This window comes from Musca vetustissima, unplaced genomic scaffold (genome assembly GCF_032173495.1).
Source record: "Musca vetustissima isolate MV318-11 ecotype Yass unplaced genomic scaffold, APGP_CSIRO_Mvet_v1 utg4378, whole genome shotgun sequence".
In the NCBI taxonomy this organism is placed as follows: Eukaryota; Metazoa; Arthropoda; class Insecta; order Diptera; family Muscidae; genus Musca; species Musca vetustissima.
In genome coordinates, this window is record NW_026887069.1 from 745,456 (window position 1) to 768,923 (window position 23,468).

General features: G+C 35.0%; 1 protein-coding gene across 2 annotated transcripts in view; it reads right to left on the reverse strand.

Annotated features, from left to right (window-relative positions):
• The window catches only part of LOC133334553 (arfGAP with SH3 domain, ANK repeat and PH domain-containing protein), a 73,053-nt gene that overhangs the window by 45,858 nt on the left and 3,727 nt on the right, over positions 1-23,468 (reverse strand). The window lies entirely within an intron of this gene.

Below are 23,468 nucleotides of genomic sequence, written 5' to 3' on the forward strand. Positions count from 1 at the left end.
TCGACTTTTCTTCGTATTAAATATGCCGTGACATTTGAAATATATATATATATATTTTTTTTTTAACTCAAACCATTTTGTGAGTCTCGTGATATCCCTTGAGATCTCAGATCCCATATCGTCTCTATGCATTCTTCAAAAATTAAACAAAAAACCATTTAATAATAAAAAATAATAATATATCGTGTGTGTGTTGTCCCCAATGAACCAATTTAATCACAATTGTAGCCGCAACACAACGCCCACCAACCCCAAAAGTGTTTGTTGCACAAAACAGCGGGTCCAATTTGCCGACCCAACCGCCGGCCTGCCTTTTGTTATGCACACTTAGCTATGATTGCATGCGTGGCGTGGCGTTTTTATTTCTGCGCCTGAATTTTATTTTATTTGCAAATCAAGAGAGAGCGAATAAAAAAATGTGACACAAGGTCGTTTCAGTTATTAAACTTAATAACCCATTTTTCACACAAAAAAAAAAATAATAATAAACAAAAAACAACAACAACAACAACCGGCAATTGAAAACATTCTTGTCAAATTATGACTAACTGTTGTTTTTTGTCGTTTCAGTTCGGTTCGGTTCGTTCGTTTATTCTTTTATTTTTAGAGCTATTTTAAATGATTACTACATCAGTGAGTGACTGAGTGGCGGCGGTTGTAATCAGCAGCAAGTGAGTAGTAGAGTAATCAGCAGCTACACTAACTAACTTTAAGCGCCATAACAATTTGCAGTATGTATGGTGCATGTGTACTTGCTATGCATACATACGTACATACATATACATATATAGTGAACAATTCTTAAAGGGGAGACACACACACCATATACCCTTTGCAAATAATTTATTTGCCAAGCAAGGAAGAGTGAAAGGCAGGACAAGGATACACTCTATTTTAAAAGAAATGTCCACCTTTGTGAAATGTTTACTTGTGTTTTCGTGTGTGTGTGTGTGTATGTATGTGTGGTGTTCCACTGTAAATTCAAACACTCTTATCTAACATGTATGTATGTTTATCTATGTACATAGCAGATAATGGAATTTTGAAATGCAAATAAAGGGTGTGTCTGGGTGGGTGTGTGTATGTGTTTTTAAATTTACTTGTAGCATTTGTTGTTTGATTGACAAGTTAAACACGAATATTCTATGTAGGTATATATTCTGTAATTGTTTCAATCAGCTGTGTGAGAGGAAGTGTCACGAAAATCCTGGTAGCAATTTTTTAAATTATTTAATCATAACACTTACACATATATTTATGATCATCGCCCGTATTATACTTGATGAAATAGCTTCATATCTTCATTTGTATTGTGTTGTGTGTATTTGAGATTAAATTTCTGCAGTAAAATCGAATGAAGAATTTTTTTTTAGATCGTTCGGTTCTTCCAACTCGATTCCTTGTGTGTCCTATTCATTTATTTATTTGAATTTATTTTTCCTTGCAATTTTCTACAAAAATGTTGTTCATAAGATTTTACGTGGGGTCCTCAAAGACGGGAAATCGATACCATAACGTTCTGATGGTCTATTCTCAATGTTACCCGTTTCTTGTCACAAAAACCCTATATGTATGAATTTTCTTATTATGAAGAACTGTCGGATTGGTATGAATTATTTTGTAAAAACATATATAGCTATGACAAATACGTAAAAAAAAGAAATTAATTTTGAGGAAAAAAGAACCGGTTATCCAATTTTTTGAACCGGATATTCAGATACTAAAACCGGTTTGAATGTCTTATATGCGTAGAATAAAGAATAACGGTTCTTTTTCCTCGAAATTAATTATTTGTTTTGACCTATTTAGCATGACTATAAAAGTTATTAGAAATATTGTACGAATTACCTCAAAATACACAAAAAATTAATTTCGTTGAAAAACTAACCGGTTTTCTTAATTTTTGAACCAGATATTTTCTAAAAACTTATAATTTCGAGGAAAAAGGAACAGGTTTTCTAAATTTTCAAATCGGATATTCAGATTCTAAAACCGATTTGAATGCCTTAAATGCATATCATTAGAAAACCACTAAAAAACGTGCTAAATTCATTGAACCGGACAATTATCGGTTCTATTATCAGAATATCCGTCAAAACAAAAAATATTTTTCAAAGAAGAAAGAACCGGTTTTCTAAATTTTTTGATATTCAGATATTCAGTCTGAATATAATATTTGTCATATATAAATGTTTTTTGAAATGATATGCATATAAATAGAATATCCGGTTCAAAAATTCAACAAATTTAGCACGTTTGTTTACAAGCTTTCTAATGATATGCATATAAGGCATTGAAACCGGTTTTAGTGTTATTTTTTTCTCGAAATGAATTTCTTTTTTGCGTATTTGTCATATATATAAATGTTTTTTTGAAATGATATGCATATAAGGCATTGAAACCGGTTTTAGTGTCTGAATACCAAAAAGGTTATTTTTTTCAATTTATATTAATGGGTTTATTGACATGACACGGGTAATATTGAGAATAGGTCAAGAAAACGTTAAAATATCGATTTTACGTCATTGAGTACCCCACCCAAAAGTTTATTAGCTACATTTTTGTAGGATATTGCAAGGATGAGACATCGCATCTTGTGATAATTGGAGTCCGATTCAATAAAAAAAGGACGAAAAGGACACACAAGGAAACGAGTTACAAGGACTAAATGTTCTACAAAAATATTCCTCATTTGATTTTACTAAAGATGTTTTCCTTATGGGGTTTTAAATGCTAAAATGTTCAGGATTTCAAATCCCGAAATTTCACAATACAACCAAAATATTTTGCCAGTTCAGTTTACGATTCAATATTGGTACCCTTTAATAACCTAACTGGGCTTTTGAAACTCGTTAACCTTATAACCCCTATTAATATACGACGTACTAAAACAAAAACTGAAATTAAATAAAACTCTTTTGTTTGATCAAAAGAAAACACATTTATTTCACTTTACTGTTATTTTTGCTCTACAGAATTCGGCGTGTTGAAGAAGAACAGAAATGCCGATATTTTCGTTTTTAGAATCCAAATCAGGTTTCTTTGTTTTGTTTCATTTTAAATAATGTGTGAATATTTAGAAAACAAAATTTTATGCACAAACAGTCTATGAATAAAAGAACACCCTACGACGTAGACGACGACGACGACAAAAAAAGATAATAGAATGCAAATCTATTGTTCCGACTACTAACTTCTGACATCTTCTTGTGTTCGTTCATTATTTATTTTTTTCATTAATGAATGAATGAAATTGAAATAAATTTATGTTTCTTTTTTTTATTCAAAAAAGCACGCAAAAACATCCACTCAAGAAACCGAATTTAAACCCGTTTTTATAACACCCCTTAAAAATAAATAACTGAAATTCCGACGACAAACAATAAATGCAAAAAAAAATGTCGTTGTATTTTGAAGATTTATAGAGGTGAACCGAGTTCAAATTACAAAACAATACCCAAAGTGTCAAGATTTGTGGTATTTTAATTTAAAGGGTAGTTAGATGAACCTCCACAAAAAAATGATTGAAATTCCAACGTTTTTAAAATTTTGATGTTGATATTCTTTTAAGGGGACCCCCCCCCCCATTCTCGGGGTCAAAATTTTTGTTGATATAATTCGAACCTACACTGATTAAAGAATGTCCCTACAAAATTTCAAGTGAAAATCTCAAGAACTCTTGAAGATATATCCGATTTATTGTGTCAGCATCATGTGACGGCTGAAGGGCTTCTCAAACTTTAAACGCGTTTTTCTCTAAACATTTTTTTGCGAATGGCGGGCACGATAACTCAAAAACTAATAATCCAATCGGTTCCAAATTTTGCAACGTTTCTCTGGGAGTGTATAGCTCTCGTATGAACTAGGATAAAGCCAATCGGTGAAGATCTTCCTTATTTTTAACTTGGTTTTTGGTAAAAAATCGGCACTTAGATTTAACTGCCCAAAATGCATCATGTACAAATATATATGTGCAAAAAACAACAAAACAATTGAAAACAATTTCCAGTATAACATATATACAGTACCTTGTACTGAGCTGCACTTATATTTAACTGCCCATATATTTTCTCAGATTCCCCCAGAAGTATTTGGTTTAGGTGCACAATTCATACCTGCACATTTAAGATGCCTGTGCCAAATATTTGTTAGTTTTCCCTAACTTTATCTAATATTTTTTCGTTTAGCTGCACGTGGTGTATAAAAAAATAGATTTTTATACACCACAATATTTATTCTTATGTTTCTCTCTTCCTGAAATATTATTTAATTTAATTGAACTGCAGAAAAAATAATTAACGTTGATCGCGCACTCTAGAAAATTTAATTTTGTCCCATTTTAATGCAATGATTTAAGATATCTGAACTTTTAACATACCTGCACTTAAAAAATGTTTGTTGTTGTGCTGGTAACTCAAAAATACTGTTCATTTAAATTAATTTAAAAATATATAAATTCTATTATTATGTTTTTTTTTTATTAAAAAATTGTATTTTTTAGTCCTTCCGTGCACATATTTTATGCAACTTTCCGAAATTGGGTATAAAAAAAATTGACGTTGCTACATCCTTAATTCGTACAAAGTCCAATACGAAGCAATTTAAATAATTTGAACTGTACACATTTTTGGCCCCAAATTTGAATTTTAAAAATTTTCGTTTTATATGTGTCCCTTATTTCAGGTCTTAACATATGTAGTTCAAAAAAAATATATATTTACTACTATAGTATAGAGGAATAAGTCTCCTTCCCATAGCATATAAAGTTCTATTCAGCGTGTTGCGTGAACGACTGAAGCCAATAGTAAATTACGTTATTGGACCACACAAATGTGGCTTCAGACCTGGCAAATCCACCATAGACCAAAAAAGGCCCACGAAGAACATATCGGCACATTCCACCTAATAAGCCATTTTCAACAGCCCGAACATTGCGAGCGGTAACAGCCACCTTTGAACAAACTGAGTAGGAGTTTGGCAGTAAACGACGAGAAGACCAAGCTGATGGTATGAACGCGAAATAGGTCCAGTAGAATCGGACCAATTGTAGACATTGAAAACTACAGCCTTGAGGTATTTATGGATCGTATCTACATCGCTACCGCCATAAATAAAGAAACGACATCAGTTTTGAGATTCGGTGAAGGATATTATTTGCCAACAACTGCTACACTATGGTCCAAATATGCCAAGCCAGAGACAAGGCGACCTCTCACAAGATCAAACTCACAATCTACAAGACGTTGATACTACCCGCTCCGGTATATGATTATTAAGCATGTGTTTGTGAAAAAAATGTCCGAAAGATCAATGCGTCGATAGTGAATATCGGCGTCGAATAAATGATGAACTATAACATCTGTACACGAATGGTACAGATGGTATATATGACCTAGCCAGCCTGCGATGGCTAAGCATTGTCATTTATCCGCGTCTTCTACATTATCATATAATTCTCATTCACGTTGTTACACCGCAAACATAAGTATTTCAGTTACATTCACGGAGGGTGGCTTGCACTTGCACACATGCTTGCTATTTTGTTTTCTGGATGTTCATTGCACATACGATCATTCGCAATTCTTTTTGGTGGCTCCCCATAAATACGTACACACATAGGCTTCAGTTGACTTGTCCACACAGAAACTTCGGTTTAATGTTCCACATAGAAACTTCGGTAAGCCGTCGTAGCCGCTCCCCATAATCACCAGTTTATTAAGCCAACTGAAATCAATTATTAGTATCCTTATGGGGACGCTGGACACGACTGGGTTAACCTAAGCTGACGAGAATACCATGTAAATGTACATTTTTTAATTGTGTTTTTTTCTGAGGTAAGTACCCGGAAGTCTTTGGAAAAATATTAGGATAACCATTTAAAGTATCAAATCTGATACCACATAAGCTTTATATAAAATTTCGACATTTTTACACTTTGTGGGGTATGTAGAAGAGATTGCGAATTGGTTCCATCATCGAACTTCATTTAGGTTTGGTATGTTTCGATGTGCAAATTTTTATATTAAAACGGGCACTCAATTCGATTGATTTTGAATTTATAAATGTTCTACATTTTGATACTTTGCGTGGAAGGTATCAGATGGAGTTGACCAATATACGCCATGTTCAAACTGAATCTATGTTTGGAAAAAAATATTACGATGTGCAAATTTTGGATAAAATATTTTTCTTCCTTCGAGAGTTATCGTGCATATCAGCAAACCGGACAGACGGATGGGTATTTGTCAATCGACTCCAAAAATTGTCTGAATCGTATTTGGTGTAAAGCAACTTGGCTTTTAAAACCGATATTTCGCAAAGGCTCATTTTTATCGTAGCAAAGTGAATATATCCTTATTAGCCAAAAGGCTGAGGATATAAAAACGGCCAGACGAAATATGTAACGAAAATGCTCGTGGGGTGATTGGCCCTAAATCTGAAATCATCAATTGTATTAAAAATTGCTATGCGAAATATACTAGGGTGTACATATTCTAATTTGCCCATGCTTGGGATATAGTCCGCAGATATGTGTCGTGGTCGTTTTTGTCGGACTACTGTTATGCTGTCGACTTCTAGCAAAACTTGCTTATTTATAGGAAAAAAAAAATAAAAAGTTGCTTTAGTTTTGACCATGCAAAAATTGTGTCAATTTAGTTTACTATAGAATATTTTTTTATTTCAAAACAAATTTTGCGTTTATATTTTTGGTTTTTTTTAATGAAGAAATTACTTATTTATTTCTGAAAAAATTTGCTATGAGTTTATTTTCAAAAAGGTCATTTATTCAGCTTTCAACTTCAGTTGCTTTAGTTTTGGCCACCTTGGATCTGGTTTTGAAAAACTTCTGGTAATAAATAGTGGCGGTGAAGATGACCTTCAACACCGAACGAGGATTCAGACAAGGTGACAGTTTGTCGTGTGACCTTTTTAACATTCTCTTGGAAAAGGTCATAATGGCACTCTATACACCAAACAGCATATGTTACTTGCCTACGTCGCCGACGTCGACATAATGGGTTGAACATTGCGAGCGGTAACAGACACCTTTGAACGAATTGAAAAGGAGTCTGCCAACGTGGGAATGACAGTAAATGGCGAGAAGTCTAAGCTGGTGGTATCAACGCGCAATACATCTAGTTGACTCGGACCATTTGTAGAAATTGAAAACTACAGCTTTGAGTCATTTTTAGATCGCCCAAGCTTGGGATATAAGTCCGCAGAAATTTGTCTTGGTCAGTATAGTCTACTTCGTGTACGATTTTAAAATCTTTTTTTTTTCTAGATTTGTTTTCATTAAATTTTCCAACAAAATGTACTTTTCGTCCATTCCCCCACCATTGCATTTCCTATCACAAAAATAATAAGTGCTTGAATGCCCATTTGCCCCCCATTGATTCATTCATTGCAACAATGTTGCATTCAGATTTTTTTGTGCCACAAAATACTAATTTTTCTAATAACAGAAATTTGTATTTTCAAGATGTCATAACTCGGCACGTACTACGAGTATTTGAGAAAGAGAGAAAGGAAACCAGAAAAACAAAAATTGAATGACTGACGCCACAATATTTTGAGATTATTCATTTGGGGTGCCACTGCTGCTGCCGTTTCTATAGTCCCGCACCATATATAGCGATTGACGTAAATGCATTCATTGTGATTACGAATGAATTTTGTCAATTTTACTCATTGAGTGAGCAGCAGCAGCAGCAACGACAAGTGAACAGCCAGACAACAAGCGACAATGACGACGATGAGGAGAACAACAGCGATACATTCATATTTTATTAAGAATTTGTTGGTATTTTCCCGGGCTCGCTGGCTGACTGGATGCCAGGTTAGGCAGCCTGCCAGGCACTTGCAACAACGTCTCTCAATAATCATCGATGTATATGGCAGTACGTTCGCTGCTGCAATTACCTTTTCTAAAAAGTTTGCCACTATTGTTTGGTTGGGGTAACAAAAGAAGAAGAAGAACGAAGAAGGAGAGATGAGGCAAGGCGGAACATTCGATCGTTTAAGGTATACAATTTGTGGTACTCGAAAATCGTTTCTGTGTACGTCAGAAAACAGAATACACCAAAGGATTCCGTTGCTATTGGTGTTGCTGCCATTGCCATTTTCAGCTTTGATTTGACAAATTTGTTTATGTGTGTATGTATGTATGTAGGTATGTATATACGAAGGCATGTTCGACATGTAGAAGAGAACAACTAAAGTTTGTCGAAACAATAATTGTTGCAACACGACGACGTCATTTATAGATTTTTATGTTGTTTTTTGTTTTTCTTGGATTGAATTTATTTGTATTGACATATATGGGGTATTGGATGTTGTTGTTGCTGCTGCTGTTTGTGTGTTGCCTTGGAACTCAATATTATATACACAAATCAAACTAGAAACATATTTTTAAGTGATTTGTTTGAGATCCAAAGATGGAAATAAAATCGAAATTAAGATGTCAATAAGTCTTTGGGGTCCAATGCATTATTTAGGCGACCACCGATAAAGGAATTCATTATGGACAAATTCCTATGCAACATACAATGATTGACTAGTCGGATCAAGTTGCGAAATTTAATGAATATTATTTGAGGTATGTAGATGAACGAATTGCTATAATCCGTATAAAAGCGAAGTTCTTCTACATCAGTCTTATTTGCGCCCATGCTCCGACGGAAGACAAAGATGAGCAGACCAAAGACATATTTTACGAGCGCCTAGAAACATCATATGACCGTGACATTAAAATTCTGCTTGGGGATATAAATGCAAAAAAGGGAAAATATTTTTGGAACCACCATCGAAAAATTCAGCTTCCATGAAGAAACATTCGACAAGGGCATAAGGTTGATTGACTTACTTACTTATGGTCTTGTGCGCATCTCATCCAATTTGAAAGACCATTTTCCGTCATGTTGTCTTCTACTTGATCTTTCGCCTTTCCATCGGATTCGTGGACTTCCCCTTCTGCGTGAAAAATCACCTGGCTCGCTTTTATATGCCTTTTGAATTTGGGCATGTTCATCCATTCTCACAAGATGGCCTAGTCAACGTAGTTGCTGCAGCTCGATCAGTCTGACTATGTCGATGTCCGAGAATAGATGGTATAGCTTATGTTTCATTCACCATCGACGCAGATCGGCCCATAGATCTTCCGGAGAATTTTCTCTCAAACACTCCAAGAGCTGCCTCATCTGCTTGCGCAAGTACACATGCTTCAGCTCCTTACAACAGCACGTGTAATAACAGCGTCTTGCAGAGTGTGAATTGGGTCACTACCTCGAAGCTGTAGTTTTCAAGTTCCACAGTTGATCCTAGTCTACTGGACGTTTTGCTCGTTGATACCATCAGCTTGGTCTTCTCGCCATTTACTGTCTGACCCATTTTGGCAGACTCATTCTCAATTCGTTCAAAGGTGGATGTTACCGCTCGCAATATTCGACCCATTGTGTCATATGTTGTTTGGTGTAGAGAGTGTCATTTCTGCTCACCATTACCGCAGACATGACTTTAAACACCACTTAACGGATAGGAAATGGTATTGTCTAATAATGACATTAACTATTGCCTTCTGTCGTTCACACTGCACACTGGATATCACTTTAAATGCGATGGGAAGGAGACTAATTCCTCCATAGTTGGCACATATCGTAGTGTCTCATTTTTTGTGCACGGGACAAAGGATACTGAGGTTCCAATCATTGGGCATGCATTCCTCTAGCCAAATTGTACTAATCATCTGGTGCATGCTCATAACCAGCATCTGACCACCAGTCATGAATAGTTCGGCTGGTATATCCATCGGCACCTGCTGCTTTGTTATTATTATTCAGCCGATTAATTGCGATTATGACGGCATCTTGGCTAGGTGGTATACACTCTATCGTCCGTCATCTCTTATTGGTTCTGGGGTATCTTCTTCACCGCCACAAGAGATCAGCTGTAAATGTTCACCTTCGGTTGGCCACCAGAACTCAAGCGCCGGCCATGGTGATGGTGTGGGCTCTCCGCTCGTATTAATCGACCGTGGCATTAGAATAAATGTCTAATATTATCCAGAAAATGTTCTGGAGGGCGTATTAAAGCCTTGAGCATGTGTGTTTGTCCGTTGTTTACCTATTGAAGGAGAACGAACCTAGTCCAGTTTCAAGCGCCATAAAAATAGACAACTAATTGCTGTAGACCTTTGATTATTTGACCGTGGTCCTCAAGAATGAATCTGGATAAATTAAATTAACTACGTTTCGAATATATTGGGTAACCGAAAGTTCGTCACTTGCCAGCATCATATGATGTATCGCATAATTTTTTGTCAAAAAAATAAATAGTATACATTTTTTTTTTTGGTTAAATATCAAATTTAAAGAGCGCAAACATAAAAAGGCGGTATTATGTTATAAAAAGTGTCGTCTATATTACACATTCCACAGATACACATTTTTTTATTTTATTTTATTATTTTTTGTCGTATACCAACCATATGCTAATACTCTACTCTGGTGTAATGGTCTCAATGACCAATCCATATCATATTACGTTCCTTTCTTAAAAAAGTGCCCCAACAGTCATTCAGTCCATCGCTTCACCCAGTCCCTCTCTTCATACTACATCCATCCAACATTCATTCAATCTCCACATTCATTGAGCTCTTGTGCCGACAACAAAATTCCACTGTTGCTATATTTTTTGTCTGCCTGGTATCGTCCACACTTTTGACGTGTTCGCGTCCTAGGTTTATTGACTCGTTTTTATGTCATTTGATAACGTAATTTGTTGTTATTTGATAAGAAATTGCTACCGACGAGTAATGGGTATTTGGTGGTAGACGTATATGTTTCAATGGACTCTGGGGTATGGTAGCACCATCACCTCCCTCTCTCGCATCTACTGTCCACCGTAAATATTGTGTTGTGCATTAGCCAAGGTTATTAACATCTCACTATATCTACAGGCGGGGTATTAGATATTCAACATTTTAATGCAACATTGATTGGTGGGTGTCGTGATGGGGTGCTGGTCGGATCGATAAAATTTGAAAATAGGAACAAATGTAAAATCTTGGAAGTCTGGAAAATAATTGTGAAATCACATTTGAAAAGAGAAGTATATTTTGAAGTATTCAGATCGTCAGAACTTTACAAATAATATAATGTGGGAAGTGAAGTTTGAGAGAAGTTCGAAGAAGAATTTATGCATCTAAAACGTGAAAAATGTATCTAGGGACAATAATATATCTATGGACTTCAAAACCACACCCTGGTCAATAATGTGGACCGATATTAAATAATATCCCCGCAAACCTGAAATGAAAACCTATAGCTTTCAAATTGGTCGGTTATACAATTTTTAATTGCAGAAATTTTTTCGGCACATCGTTTTCGACAACCTATGATTTAACACTTCTGGCAACGAGTTGGGAATTATCATCGTGCACAAATTCTCATTTCAGGGTCATTTCCACAACTGGAAACATTTTATTTTTGTGGGTTGTTTAAATAAACACTGGCTTTCAAATAATCACTGGCTTTCAATGCAGAAAAACTGCACGAAAACATTAAATAACCACCATCAAGTCTTAAGGTATCTTTTGTGTACTTTTGAAATGGACGTTCTGTTATGGTAGCTACTCCGTTGGGTTCTGTTATGGTAGCTACCGTTTTCCATTCAAATGCAATTGATAGGCCTTCCGATTGAAATGGGCGTTCAGTTATGGTAGCTATTCCCTTTGAGTTCTATTATGGTAGTTACTCCTTAGGATTCTGTCAGTTCGCCAGAACTGTACAAATAATATAATGTGGAAAGAGAAGTTCGATGAAAAATTTAGCTATGCATCAAACACGAACCAATTAGCAAGATGAATTGAATTAACGACCTAAAGAAGTAAAGACGTTCTACCCTCGTATTAACGATGATTACATGTCTATTCTTAGTCAAGACATTTACGTTGTAAATGGTTTCGAAGTCTGAAAACTCGGCATGGAAATAGGAAATGTTCCAACTTTTCTCTGTCTCCCTCTTATGCTCTACACCTGCTTTCGACGCACCCAATCTTGTGTAAATTTGCCTGTGAGAATGCCAGATTATCGTAGTCTTACATTAGTCTTAGTAGTCTTAATTTTAAAAACGAATGAGCTCTCACACATCGAGCTCTCGCACATCGGCTCAAATCAGTGCCTTTTTGACCAACCAATGACTTCTTTGTATTCCTGCACATCCAGAAAAGTAGTTGCATTTTCAAATGTCTTCTATTTATAAAAAATTTTGAAAGATGTTCTGTCTATAGAAGATCGTTTAAAAGATCTCATTTATTTAAATAACTTTTGTCTACAGAGAACTTCTCAATCAAACCTTCAAAACCTTTCTAGTGAAGAATCTCTTCCTATAGAAGAGTGATAGAAAGGTCATATACCCGTAGAAGACCTTCTGAAAGTTCCTTTTTATCGGGAGAAAAAACAGTGAGGAGAGACGTATTTTCAAAAGAAAGAAGAAAGAAACAGGTAAAACTCGAGCTTGAGCAAATCGAGATGTTCAAGAGTCAGAAGAATTTCGGAAATTTTACCAACGCAGGAAACCTAGTGACAGATACTGACAGCGTGTTGAGGATCTGGAAGGATAATTTTGTAAAGCTTCTGGTATGAAATAGTATGTAAGGGTGAAGAAGATACCCCAGAACCAATAAGAGATGACGGTATAGAGTGTTACCACCTGTCGATGATGATGTTGATGTCGATGGCCTACCAGCCGAACTATTTAAAACTGGTGTTCAAATGCTGATCAGGAGCATGCACCAGCTGATTATTACAATTTGTCTAGAGGAATGCATACCCAATGATTGGAGCCTCAGCATCGTGTGTCCCGTGCACAAAAAAGGAGACAAGACCAGATATGTGCCAACTATAGAGGAATTAGTCTCCTTCCCATGGCATATAAAGTGCTATCCAACGTGCGGTGTGAACGACTGAACCCAATGGTTAATGACATAATAGGACCAAACCTATGCGGCTGCAGACTTGGAAAATCCACCATAGATCCGATTTTCTCAACTGCAGCACATACCGCTCAGAGGTTTAACACCTCATTCCTGCAAAATTTGCATTCCTGCAAAATTTGCATTCCTGCAAAATTTGCATTCCTGCAAAATTAATGCGAATATGTAGGATAACTTTAACTGGTACAATGTCAGCAGTTAAAGTAGGAAATGACCTCTTGGAGCCCTTCAATACCGAACGAGGATTCAGACAAGGTGACAAGGTTCCAGCAGGATGTTAAACAGGTCACACGACAAACCTGTTTAACATCCTGCTGGAAAGGGTCATACAAGATGCAAATGTGAACAGAAATGACACCCTGTACACCAAACAACACATATTACTCGCCTACGCCGATGACATCGATATAATAGGCCGAACATTACGAGCGGTAACAGCCACTATTGAACGAATTGAGAAAAAGTGTGCCAATGTGGAACTAGCTGGAAATTACGAGAAAACGAAGCTGATTGTATGAAGGCGCAAGACGTCCAGTAGACTCGGACCAACTGTGGAACTTTAAAACTGCAGCTTCGAGGTAGTGAAAGATTTTATATACCTCGGTACCACCACAAATAAAATTAATGACATCGCTTTTGAAATTCGGAGAAGAAATGAAGCAATTCAAGAACAAGGCCAGACCAAACTCACACTCTACAAGACACTGATACTACCCGTGCTGTTGTACTGATCTGAAGCATGGTTACTTGGGACTACGTTGGCTAGGTCATGTTGTGAGAAAGGATGAGGAGGCCCCGGCACAAAAGGCATATATAAAGGCCACGAATTCGATGGAAAAATCAAGTAGAAGACAACATTTCGGAACATGTTCTTTCAAATTGGAAGAGCTGCGCACAAGCTCGACACGCCAGAATATTCGCCTAATATTGGCGAGGCGAGGGGGTCACAGTCGTCCAGTCTTCTGATTGAGAGATCTGTGAAACCCCCCATCTGCTATTTCATTGGCAGAATCCGTGCGTTCCATTGCGAGGTAGTCGGTAACAGATGGTTAAGGGAACCTGCTTGCAGAATCTCTAAATCTATCTGGCCAGAATTCTCTCGCAAAAGAACGTCTTCGCTGCTGGATCACAGCAAGAGGGAGATCAAAATTGTTGTGGGGATTATTCTGGTCACTGCAAAGTTAGATCTCTCAGTTCTAAGTGGGACTCCAGTGGAGAGGATTACTGTCGTCTATGTGAGGACGAAGAAGAACTGGAAACAATTGAGCACATCCACTGCAAATGTCCATCGCTGATCAGCAGAAGACATAAACAGTTTGGATGTCATGAAATTGATAATCTAGACTTCTTCTCTAAAATAGACCCTAACCAAATTCTAGGCTTTGTCAAAAAATTGACTTGGCTAAAATAATCTCTCTTCCCCCCCCCCCCCTTTCTCACTATTCTTCCCTCTACTCTTCCACTATATTTTTTCTTTTCTTTATAGGTATACCTATACATAAAGGATGATCACAATGGACATAGTTTCCGAGTTGACGGTTGTTACAACAACCGTACATCCCCAACCCATCCTAACCTAACCTTGGCGAATATTATAAAATTGGTCCCATCTTCGGACAGGCTTGGTAAATATAATAGGTTGTGAATATAATAGATTGCTACTAGTTTTAGAATGTGTTCTCTATATAGCAGATCTCTTAAAGGTTGTTCTCTATAGAAACCGTTTTGGAAAAAAAGTTTTACTTTATAAAAGACATTTTAAAAGGTATTTGGTTCAGAAAATATACTTTCACTGGTTATCTCTGTACAGAATAAATTTTGAGATTTTCAGAAAAGACCTTCGCTCTGTAGAGAATATAGAGAAATGAAGATGTTATAAAAGGTGTCTCTTTTGTAAACAGTTTTTCTCTATAGAACATTATTTAAATGGTATTTTGCCTACAGAAACCCTTATGAAAGGTGATCTCTCTACAGAGTAACCTTTGAGAGGGTTTTTCTCTATACCAAACCTTTTGAAAGATCTTCGCTTTATTGAACCTCTTCATAAATACATTCTTTGCGCAGAAAACCTTTAAAAGGCTTGCTGTTCATTGAAGCATTCAAAATAGTCTTATATAGGTGACATTTTTAAAGAGCTTTCCTCTAGACCACTAGGAAAAATATATCCTTACTTGTTCTATGGATATTATTTGAAATTTATCACCCACATTATTATAAAGCATAACTAATTAACGCCAGCCAACCTATTTATTGTATTCTTCGTAACCACAACAACAACAAATATTATTCAATTTCCGTTTTCAAAAATTGTATTTTTATTTCTGTCACACGTCACATCAATTATTACAAAATAGAAGAAAAATCAATTCTATTCAGAAAAAAAAGAGATTAAATTTTGTGAGAGGAAATGAGGAAGAGAATCAGAAGAAGAAAAAATATACAGGTCTCAGATCAAAAGGTGGCGAAACTATTTTTATAATATAGAGACATAAGTGTGTCATTTGATTAGATGGTGTAAATATTTTGAGTAACATTCATGATTTATTATTTCATAAAATTCCAATACCCCAACCCACTACCAAAAACATAAATAGTATTCAGAGGAAAATAAAAAAAACATTTCAAATATCTTGTCGTATCATTACCCAGTGAGGCAGCCAGCCAGGCCAGGCCAGGCCAGGCACAGTCATAGCATCACCACATTTATTTACCAAACATTTAAAATAGAAAATTGGAACAGAATTAAAAATCAAAAAAAAAATGAACATTTTTCTTATGCGGGTGGAGTGTGCGGGCGCTAGAACATCCGAATTGAGTGTTGAGGCTATTTTTGAAACCCCATATTGAACAAAATTTTCTATACTGATTATTTGGAAAAGTAGAAATATTTGCTTGCAAAAATTCACAATTTTTTGTTTGCTATTTGTTTACGGCATTTTTTATGTGTTGCGTGTGTTGAGACAAAAAATACAACAACAACAATAATAATAATAAGACCATAAACATTTATCACTCTACTACCTCGCAGCACTATGGTTGCTTATACCGCGTTGGGCGTGTGTGTGTGTGCGTGCATCAGTATTTCTTGGGTGTAAAAATTGTTCGATTTTTTATTTAATTTATTGCCTGAAAAATATTAAAAAGATGTGCGAAAACTTGTTGAATTCTTTTTATAATCTGTATTGTTATTGTTGGTTCTAATAGCCTCTGGAATTCCTCGAAAATAATCTATGAGCATAACAAAAATTTGCTCACAAGTAAACAAATGATTATTGCAAATGTGGGGAAAAACATTCATTCCACTGGGCAAATATTTTTTAAATGTTATACTGTAAGCGATATGTCGTTATAAACTATATCAACTTAAGGCAGAACTTTTCTCGGGACTTTTGAACTCAGTCGTTTTAACCGATATGTCTTTATAACGGATAATTCATTATAAACGATTTCGGTTGTAGTTGATTTTTTTCGATTTCAAATTTCGACGATTTTCAGCCGGCTGCAAATGAGCATACATTAATTTGAAGACTTTGCCGATCACCGGAAAATCAGAATCTAAAAATTCCAATGCAAATAGAAAGAGCATACAGCTGAAACTGGTATGAATTGGGATTATTGACTTCGCTTGAAAATGTCGGACCTAAAAAGTTATTTATTTATTATTATTATTATTTTTTTTTTTTTGATAATCCCATATTTTTCGACCAGAAACTATGCTGAAAAATATGGAAGAAAATGTCGGACCTAAAAAGTTATTTATTTATTATTATTATTATTTTTTTTTTTTTTTTGATAATAGCATATTTTTCGACCAGAAGCTATGCTGAAAAATATGGAAGCTCTTTATCAAATTTGATTTATCCTAGTCCATACGTCAGCTATACCGGTCGGTGCAGAATAACGTGTAAAAATTTTGGTCCGATTGGATGAATAGTATTTGAGTTATCATGCCAGGCAATTGTAAAAACTCTAGGCGTGGATTTATTAAAAAAAAAATTTCATGGATTTTATTAAAAAATATTTTTTATAGCCCTGCTTCTTCGACAAAAAACACGGTTATAGTTGAGAAGCGCACTCGCTGACACCTGTCGCTAACACAATAAATCGGCTATATCTTAAAGAGTTGTTGAGATTTTAACTTAATATTTATAGGGACATTCTTGAGAAGTTATATGTTCATACTAAAAATAAGCAAAATTAATTTTTTGAAAACGAGAATGGAGGAAGGGTCCTCTTAAGAAGAAAATGAATTTTTATACCCTCAGAATACTGGCTAATGAGCATATATACCCTTTGATACGGAAAAAATATACCTCATCGAAATATTGGTTTTATCAAACATGATTCTTTGGAGTAGAATTACAAATGTCCAGACAGACTGGCTGGTGCGCTCAATAAGTGAGATTTTAACTTGAAATTTTATAGGGGCATTCAAGAGAAGTTATAGGTTCATATTAAATAAAAATAAACAAAATTGATTTTTAGGCCTAGCAAAGCGTGGATTTATTAAAAATATTTTTTCTACGCCTTGCATGGCGTGTATTTATTAAAAAATATTTTTTCTAAGCCTAGCAAGGCGTGGCTTTATTAAAAAATATTTTTTCTAGCCCTAGCAAGGCGTGGATTTATTAAAAAATATTTTTCTAGCCCTAGCAAGGCGTGGATTTATTAAAAAATATTTTTCTAGCCCTAGCAAGGCGTGGATTTATTAAAAAATATTTTTTATAGCCCTAGCAAGGCGTGGATTTATTAAAAAATATTTTTTATAGCCCTAGCAAGGCGTGGATTTATTAAAAAATATTTTTTATAGCCCTAGCAAGGCGTGGATTTATTAAAAAATATTTTTTATAGCCCTAGCAAGGCGTGGATTTATTAAAAAATATTTTTTATAGCCCTAGCAAGGCGTGGATTTATTAAAAAATATTTTTTATAGCCCTAGCAAGGCGTGGATTTATTAAAAAATATTTTTTATAGCCCTAGCAAGGCGTGGATTTATTAAAAAATATTTTTTATAGCCCTAGCAAGGCGTGGATTTATTAAAAAATATTTTTTATAGCCCTAGCAAGGCGTGGATTTATTAAAAAATATTTTTTATAGCCCTAGCAAGGCGTGGATTTATTAAAAAATATTTTTTATAGCCCTAGCAAGGCGTGGATTTATTAAAAAATATTTTTTATAGCCCTAGCAAGGCGTGGATTTATTAAAAAATATTTTTTATAGCCCTAGCAAGGCGTGGATTTATTAAAAAATATTTTTTATAGCCCTAGCAAGGCGTGGATTTATTAAAAAATATTTTTTATAGCCCTAGCAAGGCGTGGATTTATTAAAAAATATTTTTTATAGCCCTAGCAAGGCGTGGATTTATTAAAAAATATTTTTATAGCCCTAGCAAGGCGTGGATTTATTAAAAAATATTTTTTATAGCCCTAGCAAGGCGTGGATTTATTAAAAAATATTTTTCTAGCCCTAGCAAGGCGTGGATTTATTAAAAAATATTTTTTTAATGCCAACCTAGTATCTTAACCGAGCATAGATGAAGTCCGAATATGGGACCCATAGGTCCACTCATTCTGGTACCTCCCCCACAAATGGTGAACATTTTCAGTATTTACAAATCCAATATTATGCGAATGGAATGTCCGTTTGAATTTAAGTCAGACTACTGTGGACTAAAAAATAGGTTGGCCTAGAAGTATTTTCGATGCTCTTTCCGAAAATGCATACCAAAAACTTGTAGGCCTCGCCTTTTTCCTCACTCAAATTTAACTCGTTGAAAAATACAGTGTTGGAAAACATATAAATAAAAATAGTGAGATAAATTTAAAATTATTTTCACCGACATCGACTTTAGCAACCTAGAATGGTTTCATTTTGTTTTCCTGAATTTTTTTAAAGTAATTCGAAAAACGAACATGAGAGAACGAAATATTTTTTGGGCGGGCCCAAAGTGGAATGTGTCATAATTTCTAGTTTTGCCCGGTCAAAAATTCGCTGTACAGCCCTGATCTTTTTTATTCCCGAGCATCATGAAAAAAAAATCACTGGTCATTTCATCCGCAAGCGCCTGCTGTAACGTTCAAAAACCATGTTTTGGTTTTTGAACCTTCTACAGATCTTCTAAAGGATAGTGGTGTACCCCTTATTCACTTCAAATGTAATATACTAATTATAGATCTTACAATTTGTTGATACTATTTATATATCACGGCTAAAATCTTGCTATTGCGAGATCGAAGAAGTGCATATCTTCTTCTTGTTATAGAACATCGATAGGTCATTTTAAAGAAAACCATTACGAAAATCCAACAGTCTTCTCATATAAGATTAAAAGCTATTCTCCCAATATGTCTGCCGGAGATGGTGGATTTTTAGAGTACTTAGTGTTAAATATGATTATTTGTCGTGCAACTAGTTTTTTTCTCTACACGTGCTGGAACATAATTTCCATTGTCATATGATCGATTTGTTGTAGTTTTATTTTAACTTATCTCTTCTTTATAATTTAAATAATGCCCTATCGTTTTTATCAAATCCCATTTAATTTTAAAAATCTCTGTAAGAGGGAATAATAAACATAGAGAGGAATGAAGAGAGAAGAAGCTATATGACAGATAACATTTTATGACATATGAAAGTGAGAGTATAGAGTACATGGTAATATTTATTATTTGTCATTATTCCAAAAACCTCAAAATATTTATTTTATTGTTGCCCTATTTTGACTGCAAAATCATTGAAAATAAATACCCCCGACATTAAATTAATTACTCCTTGCCCATTTCCCCCATTTATTTGCCGTGAAAAGAGGTGCTCTCCGCCTCTTCTCTGTCTGCTGGCTGACCACCACCACTGGTCTTCACACATATCAGCTGTTCATTTAGCAGAATATTCAGTGGTGTCTGCTTGCGTTTCAATATTTATCTGGCACAAATTTTGTTGTGCATTTCATCTTTGCAAAAAGCGAAAAAAATCAAGACAAAAACAAAACGCCAACACAAAACGTAAAAATGAAGCCAAGCAATACCCATCTTAAAAAGCTCAGGCAGACTGACAGGCCAACAAACATAATAGCCATCATCGTTGGTTGCGGCAATCAAGTCGTCGACAATAAGCAAAAAAAATAAAAAAGAATGAGAATGAGAATGAAAACAAAAACAACAACCACACCGCATCTTCCAAAGTCTTAAGATTTTTGCTACCACTCCACACCCCACAACACCACACCCCACGTTTCTTCTGCTTTCTTTACTTCTTTCGGAAATGACTTTTGAATGAATGACGTAGACGCTTGACGATTGATATACAGCAACAACAACAATCGCTCATCCATCCATCCATCTCCAAGGTATTCTTTGAGGTTAAATCTCAACAGATAGTACACAGCAGCAAATTGATTTCATTTAATTAGCTTAATGTGTTGAATACATTACGACGGATGAATGAATGAATCAAGGAATGCATCAACATCAGCAGCCAGCATCGCCATCATCCGCATCATCTGGGTAAACAGCGGCAGCAGTTGAGATGATCTGATTTTATTATTGTTTGCATTCTCCCGTCTTGCACCACCACCACATAATTTTTTATTAAAATAATTCTGAAGCTGCTCAAGATGAAGCCAACGAAAGGAAAATAAGAAAATGAAATGAACTTGAGCTGTGGATAAGAATGATTACCTGTTCATCTAAACTAGTTTTTCAAAGTGTGTTGCATTTTGTGAACCCTTTCACTGATCAGGAAATTGAAAAAATATATATTATTTAGATTTGTTTTGTGAGCTATAAGTTCCACATATACGGAAAATATTCAATGACAACAACCCACACAAGGGATCCCCGGCTAGAAGGGGATTTCCGGAAATGAAAAAAGTACCAGAAAAAAATGACAGATATGGATTCTCTTGTAATGAATTATGCAATAATGAATTGCTTTTACACAATGTGCAGATGTGACAAATGTTGGCCGAGTAAGACTCGGGTCATTTCGGATCGTACGCCCCTCTGTCGTGAAAACGAATTATGCAGGACGCCTTGGTGTATGATCCGAGTCTTACCATTGTGTAAAGCAGTAGGACTACTACAACAACAACTATATGACTTTAATCGATGAATTGTGTCCAATCGGAAACCGCTTGCTAATTTTAAAATGATCGTGGAAAGTTTTTTTCAAATCGGACATTCCATTCGCCTGATACTGGATTTATAAATATGTATGGAAAATGTTGACCAATGATCAGACAAACGGACATTTGTAAATCGACTACAAATTGTCTAGAACGGATTTGGTCCAAAGAAACATGGGCTCAAAAACGAAAATTTCGATGAGGTATATTTTTGCCGTATCAAAGTTTATATATCCTCATTAGCCATAAAGCTGGGGGTATAAAAAGTGCTGAATCGTTTTCGAAGACAGAGTCTTTTCATAATAAACAGTAGAATACGGCAAATATAGATTCTCTAGTAACGAACTGTGTAAGACGCCTTGGACTACAATCAACGGACAAAACATACATTAAAGAGCTCTCCAAAATATAGAGAGCTAATTTACCACCACTTCCTCAATACCTCAAATAGGACGGACCATATTCCAAACCAGTTTTTAACCACCAAGATCCAGGAATACCGCATAACATCCACTTCGGTGTAAAATTTGGGCGGGACCATCATATGGGGACGTATATTGCAAAATTATTGGGAATAAGGTTTTTATCACTCCAAATACGAAATGACAAATAATAGCATTTTCGGTTGAAAATGCTCCTAGTTTTCTGTGAGAATGGGTTTGTCCCTGCAATACTGCAATAGCCATTATATAGGGTCTATACCTAAACTACAATATCTCCCTTGGTACGCTACAGGTGGAAATTGCTGAAGAACAAGACACCATACAACACAAAATCAGGTGTCTAATATCTATATGAGATGAAATTCAAATATGAAATAGAAAGATAGGACATATATGATGAACTAATTGCCCCATAAAGTCATTGACGTATTTAAAAATAAATCTGACTTCAACCACGATTACCGACGATCATGCAATTCCATTCTGAATTTTAAGGTTATACTTTTATGAACATTATATTATTCATACTTAATTTATCTATAATACACTATACCTTTAGGTTGGGTTAGGGTAAAATACACTTCTAACAGTACAACAGGCCAGGAAGATATAAAATAAAGCTTAACTAATTATTATCATCTGGAAATCCTAAGTCCTCTGGAGAATTCATCAAAATAGAATCCGCCGTTGCCCTAGAGTTTAGACATTAGTTATTTGAGATTTAGTAAAAAAAACCCCGACTTCTGGCACATATCGATCTTAGCAGCAGCAACCCCTCAATTTTCAAAAATATTTCTTTGGCTGAGAAACACAAATGACCAACCCTATTATACCTCAATATCAAAGCTTTGAAATTCTATTGTAATCAAATAATAAAAAAACACCAGTTTACATTCATACTTAACGTTGTATATTGTTCAAATTAGCAAATTGACTACATTGCTTTTTTGTTGTAGTTCCCCCAATAATAACTGCGAATATGAAGCTGTGCACACATATCTATATAAGTGCATAAATACAAAATAGCCTTGATGTCACCACCACATTTGTTGTTAGAAAATAAAATACAATATAACCACACTACAATTACAAAAATATTAACAAGTAAATTAAAATAAAAAAATAAAATATTATTAAGAAGAAGAAAAAACAAAATTGCCATAAGTCAATTTATTAATTGACCCAAGGAAAAAATGTCAACAGGCAGTCAGTCAGTCAGTCACTCATTGTTTGTTGAGTTTTTTGTTACCCTCCCTCCCCGTCCTATCACCCTATATCTCTGATTATTTCATCACCTGTTCCAACGTTAAAAGAAATGTTTTATTAAGAAAAATATATAAAAATCAATTTCCCTCCAATGAATAATTGTTATATTTGTTATACAATTGTGAATATTAGTTAGCAAATAATATTGCCAAAAGTCAATTTGTTAATTGACCCAAGCTAAACAACAACAAATCAACAGGCCATTCATTTATTGTCAATGTAATTTCAAACACTCTTTTCTCGCATAATAACACACACACACGTCGTACGTTGTGTTTTAATAAGTCTCAATTACTTTCTCCTTCTCGTGTAAGCTCTCACTAACCCATCAACAGCACAGTACATTGTTTATTAAATCACCTGCTCCGTTAAGAGTACCACCGAAGAAGAGAGAGGCCCATCAAGACCTTTTGATAAAATGTGTGTGAAAATAAATTCGAATTTTTTTTAGCGAAGACGCACACCACCTTTGGTGGTGCGGCCAGTATAACAGTTTTGGTACACAGTATAACATAATTAAATTCGTATTTAGAACACATAAATGCTATACAATTACTAATAAATTGATGTATGTATAAGAAAACATGATAAAAAAATATTATTTTTATAATTTTTTATTGGAGTATTTAACTAACTACAATCA